At 41.8% G+C, this 14,631-nt stretch overlaps 1 long non-coding RNA gene across 1 annotated transcript in view; it reads right to left on the reverse strand.

Moving 5' to 3' along the window:
* Positions 1-426: 426 nt before the first annotated feature.
* Positions 427-14,631, reverse strand: part of LOC133474573 (uncharacterized) — a 37,051-nt gene continuing 22,846 nt past the window's right edge. The window contains exons 5-6 of the long non-coding RNA XR_009787562.1: positions 14,181-14,381; positions 427-2,567 (exon numbers count right to left, since the gene is read on the reverse strand). This is a non-coding gene — a long non-coding RNA (uncharacterized LOC133474573). The remainder of the gene's footprint in view (positions 2,568-14,180; positions 14,382-14,631) is intronic.

Here is a 14,631-nt window from a genome sequence, read left to right on the forward strand (position 1 = left end):
GAGGGGGTATACATGCAGATTGAAAAAGGCACACCAAAGAGAGAAGTGTGGGATGAGACAATTTTTGTTTTCCAGTGTGCTATAGATTCAGGCATGCCCACAGATTAGACCACTAGTGGTCAAGTACTTGCCCTGGATGGGAAAAGTGCCCTTTATACTGGAGGCCATTTTTCTCATCAATTATTTAAAAAATAAGAATTACCCTTTTGTCATCAATTACCCCCATAGGTATTTTGATATCTGTTGGCCCCTTGCTCCTCCCCTACCTTGCCCTTCTACTTCTTTGTACTCCTCTTTGCGCTCATGCTAGTGCAAAATTAACCACAATGCTTAATATTACATGATTAAATTTTTATGATTAAACACACACACACAGAAAGATGAGGAGTGGAGGGCAGGTTTGCGTTACACCCGCTGAAACTGCCTTTTCATTCCAAAGCAAAAAAGCATCCATGCATAAAGCATAGCCTACACATTTTGTACAAATACAATGTGTGATTTCGAAGCCTTGTCCAGCAGTTTTCCGATGTTCATGTTTAATGAAAGAAAGGGGAGAAAGATAGAGACTTTAATGATAGTTAAAGTTTATTAGTTTTCCTTTATTTAAAATCCTGATTTTGATATGAAAGCCTGAGGGGAAAAAAGCAAGCATTTTATAATTAAGCAGTTGAGCTTTAGCAATAATTTTGTTAGGTAATTACCATTAAAACTATTGTAAATGTAAGGCACAATATAATGGATTACGATATAGAGCAGCACACAAAACACTGAGAGATGTGACGATTCTTCCCCTTTGATCTTGATTGACAATGGCAAACAATAAACGATCTGGGTCTCAACAAAAACACTGATTTCATGATATTATGATATCAAAACCAGTTGAAATACTGTGTATCGATTAAAGTCCATTGAGTCCCTTTCAATTTTATTTTCAGTCTTATCGTCCTTAATACACATTTTGGCCTCTTTGAAGGATGAACTGTTACTGGTTGAAGTCATCTGGAAATGCTAACTGGTGATTGTGGTGACTACCCTATACCACAAACTATGAAATCATGGCTCTGTAGCTACTAAGTGCAAACAATAGTTACTTCATATATCTGTTTAAAGTCAGGGGGTGTTTTTTTGTGGACAACCTGTAAGTTGTTTGTTGCAATTGCTTATTAGGAACCAACTCTTTAAAGGGGGGCAAACTTGATAAGTGGTTCACCATGTAGCCCGTGACTCAATCTCGTGGTTGGCTGACTTCCTACAGACGACGATGTTGTGTCAGGTTGTTATGGTGTGTCACTAATAGTGATTGTGGTGGGTTATACAAGCAGAGGTCAAGGGGTGTCGGCCGTGCATTTGAAACTTCCTGACATCAGTGTTAATGTTATGTACAGTTGCCTTTGGGATGATGGTATGCAGGAACATGTAGTTTTATTTTATATCACAGTGGTGCCTTGAGATACGAGTGACACAACTTGGAAGTTTTTCAAGATACGAGCAATTGTTTGGTTGATTTTTTATTTTTTGCTTTGACTTATGAGCGCAGACGAGATACGAGCGCTGTATGGTGGCAGTGAAGTCAGTTCACTTACCAATACGCAGCACTTTGGCAAATAGTGACCAATTCTTTAAAAAAGACTAATATTAGTGCCGTACTGACGAACTGTGAGATGTTAAGACAGCGCATTGAAGAGTATATCTGTCGGTCTGTCTTATACTGCCCCCAGGTGGCCAATGCAGGCATTGCAGTGTGACAAATACAGTTAAATTTGTTGTAATTCTATTTGATTGTCATGTTTTAATGAAGTACAACGTTATGAAGTTCTATTTTTTTCCTCATTAAAATACACTAAGTTTTTTTAAAAAAAAGTATTTTTGGGGTAGGCTGGAAAGGATTTACGGCATTTCCATTCAGTTCAATGGGAAAAGATTATTTCAGACATGAGTGTTTTGCATTACGACCGGGGTCACGGAACTAATTAAACTCGTATTTCAAGGCACCACTGTTTGTTATATTCTACGAGTAGATTTGTGCCAACATTGCATGTGCAGTCAGTGAAGTAACGCCATGACTTAAACTGCTGTTTGAAAGATGCTGTTGTGGGCAAAGAGGACCTGAGGAATGCCTGGAATGCAGTCACCTTGATTCTAATTACCTTCCTAGTAACACCGTGCTGTCAGTTGGCCATCACTGAACCAACAACACACTTGTCACTGTCCACAAGTCTGGTGCACACAACCACCATGAGCTTTCTCTTCAGACTGTCCGTCTGTTTTAGTGTGTTCCCCTTATTTATGTCCCCACATCTGGCCTCCACCAAGAAGACCGGCTGCTTCAGAGTCAACAACTGCAAATGTATCATGAAGGATGGCAGTGGGGTGATAAACCTGCAAGGTATGGGAGATGCGGACGGTTTCCTTGGGCGGATGAAGCCTGTCCATGCGGACGACGGGCCAGTCAATGGAGTGTTCCTGCTGACTTTTAGCCCGTGCCAGCCTTTCTCACAGCCAGAGGACCTGATAGGAAGCGACTGTACCAGTGTTGCTGCATGCCTCATTGTCAGGTACTTCCACTGCTGAGATTTAAAAAAAAAAAAAAAAATAAATAAATAAATAAAAAGGATAGAGAAATATCACATAAAACGTTTACAAATATTTTACAGTCACGTTGCAGCGTTCCATAATCAAACACACTTTCTATACAAACTCTTTCCCTCCATTTACTTATAGTCTCTTAGGTCTCTGCCAGTGTTGTCAACACATTTTTAAGAAAACGGGTCTAGTTATTTCCAAGAGTTGCCAAATTGAGTTGCAATTGGGTGATGATGTCATTGCGCAATTACACAAAAAACTAAGTAGATTACATAATTCTCAAATTAACTGCAATGATTTAAAAGTTGTTTGTTTTCCACTACGTTCTTATTTCTAAAAGTTATATAAACCCGCCAAATTATACAGTGTCGTGAAAAAGTATTGGCCCCCTTCTCACATTCTTCAGGCTTCAGAGCAGCAGGGTGAAGTAGTGGATTGCATGTCTGATTCCCAGTTGAGAGGTTCTGCGTTTGAATCTCGGCTGAGGTCGTCTTCTATGATGTTTGCATGTTCTCGACATACAGTGCCGTGAAAAAGTATTGGCCCCCTTCTTAAATTCTTATATTTTTCCATAGTTTGCCCACTTTGATGTTTTAAAAAAATGTCATTATCAGACAAAGTGAACTTAAAATGCTGTTTTTAAATGGTGATTTCATATATTAAGGAAAAAAAACTGTTCAATCAAGAAATAACTTGAACAGAATATGTCCCGACAAAATCATGTCGGACAAAAGATCTAAAAAAGCTGCAAGAAAATGACATGATCCAAAGAAATTAGAATTAAAGTAATTGACATCTATCAGTCTGGAAAGGGTTACAAAAGCCATTTCTAAAAAGCTTTAGGTTTCCAGTGAACCATAGGGAGAGCCATTATTCTCACATGGAGAAAACATGGAACAGTGGTGAATTTTCCCAAGAGTGGCCGGTCTACAAAGACTACCCCAAGAGAACAGCAATGACTCATCCAGGAAACCACAAAGGAACTCAGGACGTCAAGAACTGCAGGCCTCCCTTGCCCCAGTTAAGGTCATGATACAACAATAAGGAAGAGACTGGGCAAAAATGGCATCCATGGCAGAGTTCCAATGTGAAAACCACTGCTGACCAAAAAGAACATAAAGGCTAGTCTTACCTTTGCAAAAAAAAAAAAAAAAAAAAAAAAAAAAAGATCTGAATGATTCCCAAGACTTTTGGGACAATATTGCATATATTATGGTATTATATTACAAGATGAAAGTTGAGCTTTTTGGAAGGTGTGTCTCGTTAGATCTGATGTAAATTTAGCACAGCATTTCAGAAAAACATACCAACAGTCAAACATGGTGGTGGTGGTGTGATGTTTTTCACAACATTGTAGGTTTGTTTTATTCATATTTATGTTTTCATGGTGGACGACTGGTTAGTACATCTGCCTCACAGTTCTGGGGACCGGGGTTCAAATCCAACTGTGTGGAGTTTGCATGTTCGCCCCGTGCCTGGCTGGGTTTTCTCCAGCCACTCCGGTTTCCTCCCACATCCCAAAAACATGCGTGGTAGGTTGATTGAAGACTCTGAATTTTCCATAGGTGTGAATGTGAGTGTGAATGGTTGTTTGTTTCTATGTGCCCTGCGATTGGCTGGCGCCCGGTTTAGGATGTACCCCGCCTCCTGCCCGAAGATAGCTGGGATAGCCTCCAGCAGCCCACGACCCTAGTGATGATAAGCGGTAAAGAAAATGGATGGATGGATGGATCTTTTATATATTTGTATATATATATACTTTTGGTTTTCGCTGTGGTTGTTGAACTATTTAAACATTAGTTAATTTATCAGCTCACAATGCACCTTTGTAGCTACAGAGAAAATAATTTTGTCATTTAGATGTAAAATGCATGTAAGTCAATTTTCAAAAGCTGCTGAAAGTTTTCAAACAAATTATCAAAATACTTTTGCTGCTAGGTGCCTTTTGGTGGAAAGGTTGCTAGGATATTTTGAAAAGTTGCTAAACCTAGCAACAAAAGTGCTAATTTGTCATCAATTCTCTTTGCTTTTGTACAGTATGTACGGCGACGCAGTGCAAATCCATTCACACCAACTAAACATGATTTCATAATCAGTAGCAAATAATTAGACAGAAATGTACGTCAACACCGTTACAGTTCTGTTGGTATATTTGTTAGACCTACTGCTGGCTATTATAGTACTTGCAGTTTCGTACTTTGAAGAGCTCAGGAATGTTCTTTAATTTCATTTTTGATCGAGACCACACAGCTGCAAAGTGGCAGATGACCACCAGGGCCCCCCTTAATACATGTATTTATGCTCTGTGAATTTCCTCTGGGACTTGAACTAAGCATTTGATTTTAAGATCTCCAGAGTGCAAAAGTGTATTGGTTTTTGACACAGATTCATTAAATTGTTGGGTGTACCTAATGAAGTGTCCAGTAAGTGTGTGTATGCCTATTGTATCTCTTAAACAATTGCATTATTTCGGAAGTGAGCGTTTTTCTTCCCAATAACCTTTAAGATAAAATAATGTAAGTACTGTAGGTGCAACGCCAAAATGTCACACAAAAATTCAAATTGTAAAATATTAGTATTTTGTTTGTGGGAGCAGGTATCAAAGGTTCAACAGATACATTCACCGCTATATCAGCTTTGGCGGACACGACGGCAATGAATTCTGTTACAATGACAGCCTGAAGACACTTTCCGTCTCCTACTTTGGTGAGCTTTTAAAATAATTGCCAGGTTAATTTTTCAAGTCTCTAACAGTTCGCTTGTCCTCTTGTCCTCTTGTTCCAGGACCTAGTGAACTCCCACTGACAATTGTGCATTATCACTGTAATCCAAATGCGTCTTCATCCTTCATTCGGGACCAGAGGCTGAACGTGCAGGAGCCTCTGCAGATCTGGGTGGAGAGTCCCTGTGCTTGTCCGAATGCCTGTGCTATAGGAGATCTGGGTCTTGGCTCGATCTTCCTAATTATCCTGTCTCTCAGTGCTGCTGCTTACTTCATACTTGGTAATTACATTTTCTATTTCGATTACACTGTCAAGGTGTAGGAGATGAGAATAAATTGCATCCACAAGAACCAAATGAAAATTATTAAACATAGTGGATGAGTGGTTGTGGTTGTGTGTTACTGTATCAGACCTGTGATAGTTATGACTAGGTTATTAAAAGTGGTTCATAATGTTACATATACTCAGATGCTTGTGCATGGGAAGTGTATATTTCAGCTGTGATTACTGCTAGATAGATTGTCTTGATTTACTCACACAGTCACATAAATTTTATATTTATAGGACAAAAAAACGAAGGGAGTGGTATTCTGTTTGTTGTAGGTTCTCCAACATGCCAGAATGACAATATGATGTCAGTATCTTAGCTATCACTAATGCACTGAGCATGAAAACCTTCCTAAATACTGAAATGTTGTCATTTCAGATTGCTGAACTTGGACCAACCAATTAGCAGGTTTTTTTAAGATGGCTCAAAGAAATACTCACTGAAAAAAATGGCTACTTTTACTATGTCAAATGTTTTTTGCTGAATTGCTTTCGTTTGTTTGCCAATTGAGAGCATCTATATTTACTAGGCTTTTAATGTAATTTGCCTGGATTGTGAGCTTCATTTTTATTTCAAATTTAACTTTCAAGATTTTAAATTAATATTCAAGACAACTAATACAAGATGAGTAATAATTGTTCATTAATTTTATTGCTAGAATGTGCTATGTCTTGCATTGGTATATAAGAATGCACCTCATCTGAAGAAAAATACGATACGATAGCGCTGTTATAGGCATTCCCAGGTCAGATAAGCGACTTAGTCTCTCCAGGTCCTGGATCTTTCCCGCAGCCTCCTCCTGGTGGGACGTGCCCGGAACACCTCACCAGGGAGGCGTGGAGGAGGTATTCTAACCAGATACCCTAGCCACCTCATCTGACTTGATGCAGAGGAGCAGCAGCTGTACTTGGAGCTCCTCCCGGATGACTGCGTTGTTCACTCTAGCTCTAAGGGAGAGCCCAGACACCCTGCGGAGGAAACTCATTACGGCCGCTTGCATCTTTCGGTCATGTGCCATAGGCAAGGGTGGGTACGTAGATCGATTGGTAAATCATCAGTTTTGCCTTTCGGCTCAGCTCCCATTTCACCAGGACAGACCAATGCAGAGTTCCCACACTGAAAACTTTTCACCAAACTGGATACAGCACTCCACCTTTTTCTGATTGAGGACCATGGTCTTAGATTTAGAGGTGCTAATTCTCATTCCAACCTCTTTACACTTGGCTGCGAACCGTTTCAGTGAGAGTTGAAGATCGTGGCTTGATGAAGCCAACAGAATCACATCATTGGCAAAAAGTAGATTGTAATACTGAGGCTACCAAACCAGACCACCTCAATGCTTTGGCTGAGCCGACAAACTCATTCATTCATTCATCTTCCGTTCCGCTTATCCTTATCAGGGTCGTGGGCGTGCTGGAGCCTATCCCAGCTATCTTCGGGCGAGTGGTGGGGTACACCCTGAACTGGTCGCCAGCCAATCGCAGGGCACATATAAACAAACAACCATTCGCACTCACATTCACACCTATGGGCAATTTAGGGTCTCCAATTAATGCATGTTTTTGGGATGTGGGAGGAAACCGCAGTGCCCGGAGAAAACCCACGCAGGCACGAGGAGAACATGCAAACTCCACACAGGCGGGGCCGGGATTTGAACCCCGGTCCTCAGAACTGTGAGGCAGACGCTCTAACCAGTCCGCAAGTCCAACTCTCACCGGAAATGAATCCAACTTCCAATGCGGCCCAAACCCTGACACGGGCTCATATCAGAGGGTCTGGTACCCGATACTCTCAGAGCACCCACCACAGGACTTCCTGAAGGGCATGGTCGCCTTCTCCAAGTCCATAATGCACAGGTAGACTGGGTGAACGCCCATGGACCCTCTAGGATCCTGGTAAGGGTGTGGAAATGTTCCACAGCCAAGACGAAAACCACACGGCTCTTTCTGAATCTGGGGTTCAACGTCCCAAAGGACCCTACTCTCCAGAACCCACATATAAACCTAACAAGGGAGGCTGAAGAGTATGATCCCCCTTCAGTTGGAGCACACCCTCTCCAGTCACCCCAAAGGGCGATCACAACCCTGGTCTGCCAATCTAGAGGCACTGTCCCCAATATCTGTGATATTGCAGAGGAATGTCAATCAAGAGAGCTCCACAGCATCCAGAGCCTTTTGGAACTCCTGGCAGATCTCATTCACCACGGGGCCATTCTACCAAGGAGCTTCTTAACCACCTCGGTGACCTCAACCCCAGAAATAGGAGAGTCCTCAGACTATTTTCTCACTGGAAGGCATATTGGTGAAATTGAGGAGGTCTTCAGAGTAGTCTGCCCACCGACCCAAAACGTTCCGAGTCGAGGTCAGCAGGGGCATCCACACTATACACAGCACTGATGGTGAGATGCTGATTAGTGGACCAGAATTTCTTTGAATCCATCAGGAAGTCATTCTTCATTGTCGCAGCGAGCTCCTCCCAAGCCCAAGTTTTTGCAACTGCCGAAGCCACATTCCACTTGGCCTGCCAAAAAGGCCTGACAGGACTCCTTCAGCTTTACGGCATCCCTCACTGCCTGTGTCCACCAACGGGTTCGGGGATTACTGCCACGACAGGCACGGACCACCTTGCAGCCACAGCTTCAAAACATAGCCCACTCTGACTCTATTTTTGAAGGCAGAGGGAGACTAGCCTGGCACCGAGCTGGAGGCCAAACAGCTGGAGCTGGAGGCCCACTCCTGCTCAGTGCCTCTCACTGGTGGCAACTCCAGAGTGGATGACAATCCAACCCCTTTCAAGAAGACTGATACCAGAGCCCATGCTGTGCATTGAGGCGAGCCCGACTATATCAAGTTGGAATAGGCTGTCCTCACACATCAGCTCTGGCTCAATCCCTGACAGAGTGGTGATGTGCACCGTCCCTAAAGCAAGCTTTGGTAGACGGGGATCAGTCTGCCAAGGTTCCCGCCTTTGGCCACCACCCAGCTCGCATTGCACCCGGCCGCCTTGGCCCCTTCTACAGGTGGTTTGCCTATGGGAACGGCGACCCAAGTTTCCTCTCCGTGCTGTGCCCCATTGGTGGAGGCTTGACCACCAGGTGTTGCCATCAAGAGCCACATTGCTCCAGAAGTGCGCACTGGCGATCTGAATCTGGGGGAAGGAAAACTTGGTCCAATATTGTCTGTCATCATGGGGGTTCTGAGCCGTGCTTTGTATGGTCCCTACCTTAGGACCTGATTGCCTTGGGTAACCATACCAGCGTCGAGACAATTGTTAAACTGCTACATTTTCAGTAGATTTTCATGTTCAATACTGTACTGTATTCTGTTGACAGGCTCCTGTGCGCTAAGACCTTTTCGGAGCAGCAGTGGAATTCAAATCTCTCCAGAACACAGTGTGTGGTGTATGATCTGCTACATTTTCACTGAGAAAAGACCAACAAGAAGACATTACACAGACATGACACACTCTGATTTCTGAAAGACCAAATGGTGTCTTAGATTTAAATTGTCGAGAACATGAATTATGTAACATTGGTTGTTCTGTGTGAACTCATAATCTGTGTTACTATATTTAATGCATGTTTGTTTACATTCATGAAACATATACAGTAGGCTACACATGGTATTTAACTAATGTCTTGAGAGCAAAAAGCAAAAAATGGAAAACCTCACTACTCACACGTTCACATTCGGTACACCTGCACAATCAAATGAGGTCCAATATGATATTACCTTTACAAAGAAAATACAGTAGGACCTCCAGTCAAACATTATCTGTTCCAATATAATGGTTGACTTCCAATTTCAAAAACAACTGTTCCCATAGTTCAGGGGTGGCCAACTAGTCAGAGACTAAGAGCCACTTTTTTTTCTGTGTTACTGCAAAGAGCCACATACATGGGTACACATGAACATCATCTTTTAATCATGTATGCACGCACACACAGACCTCTGCTCAGCCAGATCTAATGAAAATAACCACACCAACATGATAATATCAGTAATTTTCAACAGTTAACATTGTGTGCACTGTCTCACACACACAAACTCTCAGTTCAAGCAAGTCCACAAACAATAATAGAATAATTTCCAATAACATCTTTCTCTTACTATGCTGCTTAGTGAGACTTCTGGCATTCCTTATCTTGAACAATCCTCTTCAAATCTGGCTTGTATTCTGTTGTTGCCACTCTAAGCAATTCTTTCAAATGAGTGTCAGTCAGAACAGATCGATGCTTTGATTTCACATGTTTCAGGGTAGAAAACACAAGACTCGCAGACGTACGTTGACCCAAACATGGACAGTATCTTAAGCGCAGCTCGTTTGATGTTGGGGTATTTTTCAATTGGCACACTTTTCCAGAACTCAACGGTCCTTTCCCTTAAAACAGCTTTCAGTTGATCCTCCCACAAAGGTCGATCATCTCCAACTCAGCCGCAGCCTCATCTGTGACGAGCGGGGCTTTCAAACAGTCTGGCTTCCAAGCCAGCTGATATGATGCAAGCGTTACGGTCTCTGAGTGTTTTGTAAATTTTTTGAAAAACTGCACCTGCTTTTCTGCCTTGCTTTGTCAAAGCGACCAACTTGTTCTTGCGAAGTTCAGTCCCTTTTGGAAATTCCTGTTCGATGTTAGGGTGGAGTGAGCTGAAGTGACGCTGAAGATTTGAAGGTTTGAAATGCGCTAATGCTGTGTGACATATAAGGCAGATCGGCTTGCCATTACGTTTAACAAAAAAAATATAAACTCTCCCACTCTGGCAAAAACGTCCTGTGTTCTTCTTCATATTTTCGTTTGGCTGTGCTTTTTTCCCTGCCATTTCAAGAGGTAACTTGACGGAAATTGTTTACAACACAAATTATGTCACACCAAAGATTCTCTCGTCGCTCGTTTGACGTCACTCAAACAGGCTTACATGGTCAGTGTGCCATCTAGCTGTAGGGGGAGTGAATGACAGCGCCAGCCAAGCATTTTTGACGCATGTCATGTGACAGCTCCTGAAGAGCCGCATGAAACTAGTTAAAGAGCCGCATGAGGCTCGCGAGCCCCGGGTTGGCCAGGCCAGCCATAGTTGATCCATCACACACATGCATGCACATTAAATTTGTTCTCTGCATTTTACCCATCACACACGCTTGTTTGTGGAGCACACTGGAGCAGCAACAACACACGATCGCTCGTGATTATTTCTCCCTGTTTTCAGCAAATTCAGGGTGTAACAAAAGCAGTTTCTTGTTCTTCGCCTTTGATCCTGGACACCCACTTTTTGACTTTGCTGTAAAGTATTGCAGCTTCCCCGTACACAATTTGTGACCTTTTAAAAACCCTTTCATGTTGGTTCCCCTTTCAAACCAAGAAGTTCAATCACGCCTCTCGGTTTCTGATGGACATCCAACAATGACCTCATTTCCAAAATGGCTGAAAGGTATAGAACAGGCTTAAAGAAAACATTTTTAAATAAACCTTCACATACATATTTAAACTGCAAACTGTCAAAATTTCAGAAAATAAAGATCCATTATTGGTAGGTTATATTAATTTGGGCTCATTACTTTTTGACTGCCCCTTTATGTTGGTTTTCAAATAGCCTATAGGGAGAAAAAAGAAAAGTTGTCGGAAAAATAAATATTAAAGTAACAGATATCTGGAAAACTCTACTGCATAAAGTACTGAAATATTTGTACTCAGTTACTTCCCACCATTGCACTTTCCTTAACTAAATGCACCTTTCATTATGGGCTCTCCTGATGCACACCTCCATCAATTTCTATTGTTAAGATTATTTATTCTCTCTGTTGTAATTGCAAAGTTTCGACATTGTAGTGAATCTCTCATTTCGTTTGCCACGTGTGAGCATTTTTAGAAGGGTTTATAAGAATTAGCAGTAGATCAATGTAACACATCTTTCTAGATGGCAGCAAGAACCAGAATTCCTCATATTCATCTTATGATGTCAACCTAAAATATTTTCAGTCTTCTGCTCCAATAATTTTGAAGGGGAGTGTATATATATTATTGTTGATCCTGAGTGTAGTCCCAACATACGAGGCCATTGCTTATTCTTGCTGGTTCTTCACTTTTTCAATATAAAGTATGTACAGTATTGTATTTTGGTTATATTTTATTAGTATGTGTGGATTTATGTACGTTTTACCTAAGACTTATTATTCTTGCTGCTTTTCATAGTCACTTCTCTATCTATTCTTCCATTGTATTGTGTTGTGTTGTATTGTATTGTATTCTAGAGGTTACCAGGATCCTATGGAATGATGCAAAAAAAATTGCAAACAATTGCGTTTTTGTCATTTTTTTTCAAATAAGGTCAGGCATATTTATAACGCAAACAAATAAATTGGGCGGCACGGTGGCGACTGGTTAGAGCGTCTGCCTCACAGTTCTGAGGACCGGGATTCGAATTCCGGCCCCGCCTGTGTGGAGTTTGCATGTTCTCCCCGTGCCTGCGTGGGTTTTCTCCGGGCACTCTGGTTTCCTCCCACATCCAAAAAACATGCATGGTAGGTTGATTGAAAACTATAATTGCCTGTAGGAGTGAATGTGAGTGTGAATGGTTGTTTATTTATGTGTCCCCTGTGATTGGCTGGCAACCAGTCCAGGGTGTACCCCGCCTCCTGCCCGAAGATAGCTGGGATAGGCTCCAGCACTCCCGCGACTCTAGTGAGGAGAAGCGGCTCAGAAAATGGATGGATGGATGGATGGATGGACAAATAAACTGGCAAATATGTTTTAATTGCCATCCCTAACACAACTTTTGCCAATTTCTTCCAAGCCATTCAACACATAAAAAAACACTAACTCAATGTTTTGCTAGGGTATGAATATTAATGGTTTCAACTGTACGTTCTCAGAACTTGACAGATAAGAAAAAAGTAATCTGAAAGTACTGTATATTCATTCTCTAAATACAATACAGTGTAGGGATGTTTCACAGAGCATTTTTCTTAAAAACCTTGTAGCTTCATCCTTTCGGCTGTTATTTTTACATGGAACAACTTCAAGGCTTGAGCAGATTCCATTGTCGCGGGCTTGCATGTGGTGCAGTGTTTGGGAACAGGATGACATCAATTCTGAGACCCCGTTCTACTTGTACTTATGGATGGGGAAACTACAGATGTGGCATGGTAGACATAATCAGAGGAACACTTGATGAAAGTGGTATGCAGATGGACACTCTCTTTTGATTTACAGCTACCTTTGTTCCTCAAACCAGATATACTGTAGTATATAAGTCATACTATAACTTATCTCTTCACTGTCAGCACCCTCCTTCTCACCAAATGAAGAGGGCAAATACAGATGTAGTTCTGGATGAGCTCCTGCACTGCCTGGTTGTTTGTGATGAGCGTGCCCCGTAATGGTCTTGAGAGCTTCTGGGAGCAAATTTAAAAAATTCAGTCACAGTTGATAAGCAGACATGTGACAGATACTGTATGTTAACAGCGCACGTCAAAGCAAACACTTGATCTTGAATGGACTGATATATTGATCAGAGCTACTTCCAACCAACATAGTCTGGTTTTCACGAGGTTGTAGTAAATTACACAAAATAGCAGAAAAACACTAGCCTATAGTTAGGAAGCAAAACAAATATTTACTGGGATTTGCAACCTAATGCATCTTGGGATTGTGTGTTGTTTGCACTGTAAATGAACAGCAGCTTCAGCCACCATCATAGAAAAATCTCTAACGTTAAATCCCATCCATCCATCCATCCATTTTCTAAGCCGCTTCTCCTCACTAGGGTCGCGGGCGTGCTGGAGCCTATCCCAGCTATCATCGGGCAGGAGGCGGGGTACACCCTGAACTGGTTGCCAGCCAATCGCAGGGCACATACAAACAAACAACCATTCGCACTCACATTCACACCTACGGGAAATTTAGAGTCGTCAATTAACCTAGCATGCATGTTTTTGGGATGTGGGAGGAAACTGGAGTGCCCGGAGAAAACCCACACTGGCGGGGCTTGAACCCCGCTCCTCAGAACTGTGAGGCTGAGGCTCTAACCAGTCGTCCACCGTGCCACCAATGTTAAATGCTTCTCAGTAAAATTTTAGAAAAGAATACCTTAAAGTTACATAACTTATGTAGAAGTATATGAACCATAGTCAAACAGAAGGTAGCAAATAACAAAGAAGTCAGTCATATTAATCGTGGTTAGCATCTTTAAAATTGTGCAATTTTCATAACTGATGCTCTTCACTTTGAATATCTCCTTTCACAGTTCATACAGGTGTCTTGATATTTTGATGTGACAATTTAGTAATTTCATCTGTAAGCACAGTACTTGTAGTTGTTGCAGAGACGCTGGTCTGCATCCCAGCTACAGATTGCTTAAAGGCACCTTTAAGCAATCTGTTGACCATAATGTTTTGAGCATCTGGATAGTTTGAATTGACAGTGTAGCCCGTCAATGCAAAAGAAAAAATATGCTGTATGTATTTTATGTTGTATGTTTTTAAATAAAATTTACAACCTACGAATGTGTCCAAGAGGTTTGAAGTGCTACCATTCATCTTGACAATTCACTCACCTGCACTTTCACCGACTGATTCGCTTCCTGATGAGCTCCTCCCAGTTTGTCTCTCAAACCTCAGCACTGGTTCGTTTCCCCTAATCAGCCTTCCATTGGCACTGGTTAGCAGTCTCAATTTCCCATTTCCTGTCCTTCTGGCGTGCGGTGGCAGCCTCCCACTGCTTGGCCTCTGCTGAAGATGGCAGCAGAATCCCTGAACTAATGCAGGAATAACAAAGAATCCTTACATTAAGTGAGAGAAAGATGGCATTGATAATTCTATTTGCCTTATATGCATTTGCATAGGGAGAAATTATGAGAGGAAAGAGGTTATCTATTGATTACTGTTAGTTGGCTGGTTATTTAGTTGCAAAAACTACGCACTTGCGTAATTTACACTAGCGCACATTGTCCAAGGAAAAAAAGTTTTTTTTTCAGTTACCATCTGCTTACATTTCAGCCAAGTGTC

The sequence above is a fragment of the Phyllopteryx taeniolatus genome, chromosome 3 (genome assembly GCF_024500385.1).
Source record: "Phyllopteryx taeniolatus isolate TA_2022b chromosome 3, UOR_Ptae_1.2, whole genome shotgun sequence".
Classification (NCBI taxonomy): Eukaryota; Metazoa; Chordata; class Actinopteri; order Syngnathiformes; family Syngnathidae; genus Phyllopteryx; species Phyllopteryx taeniolatus.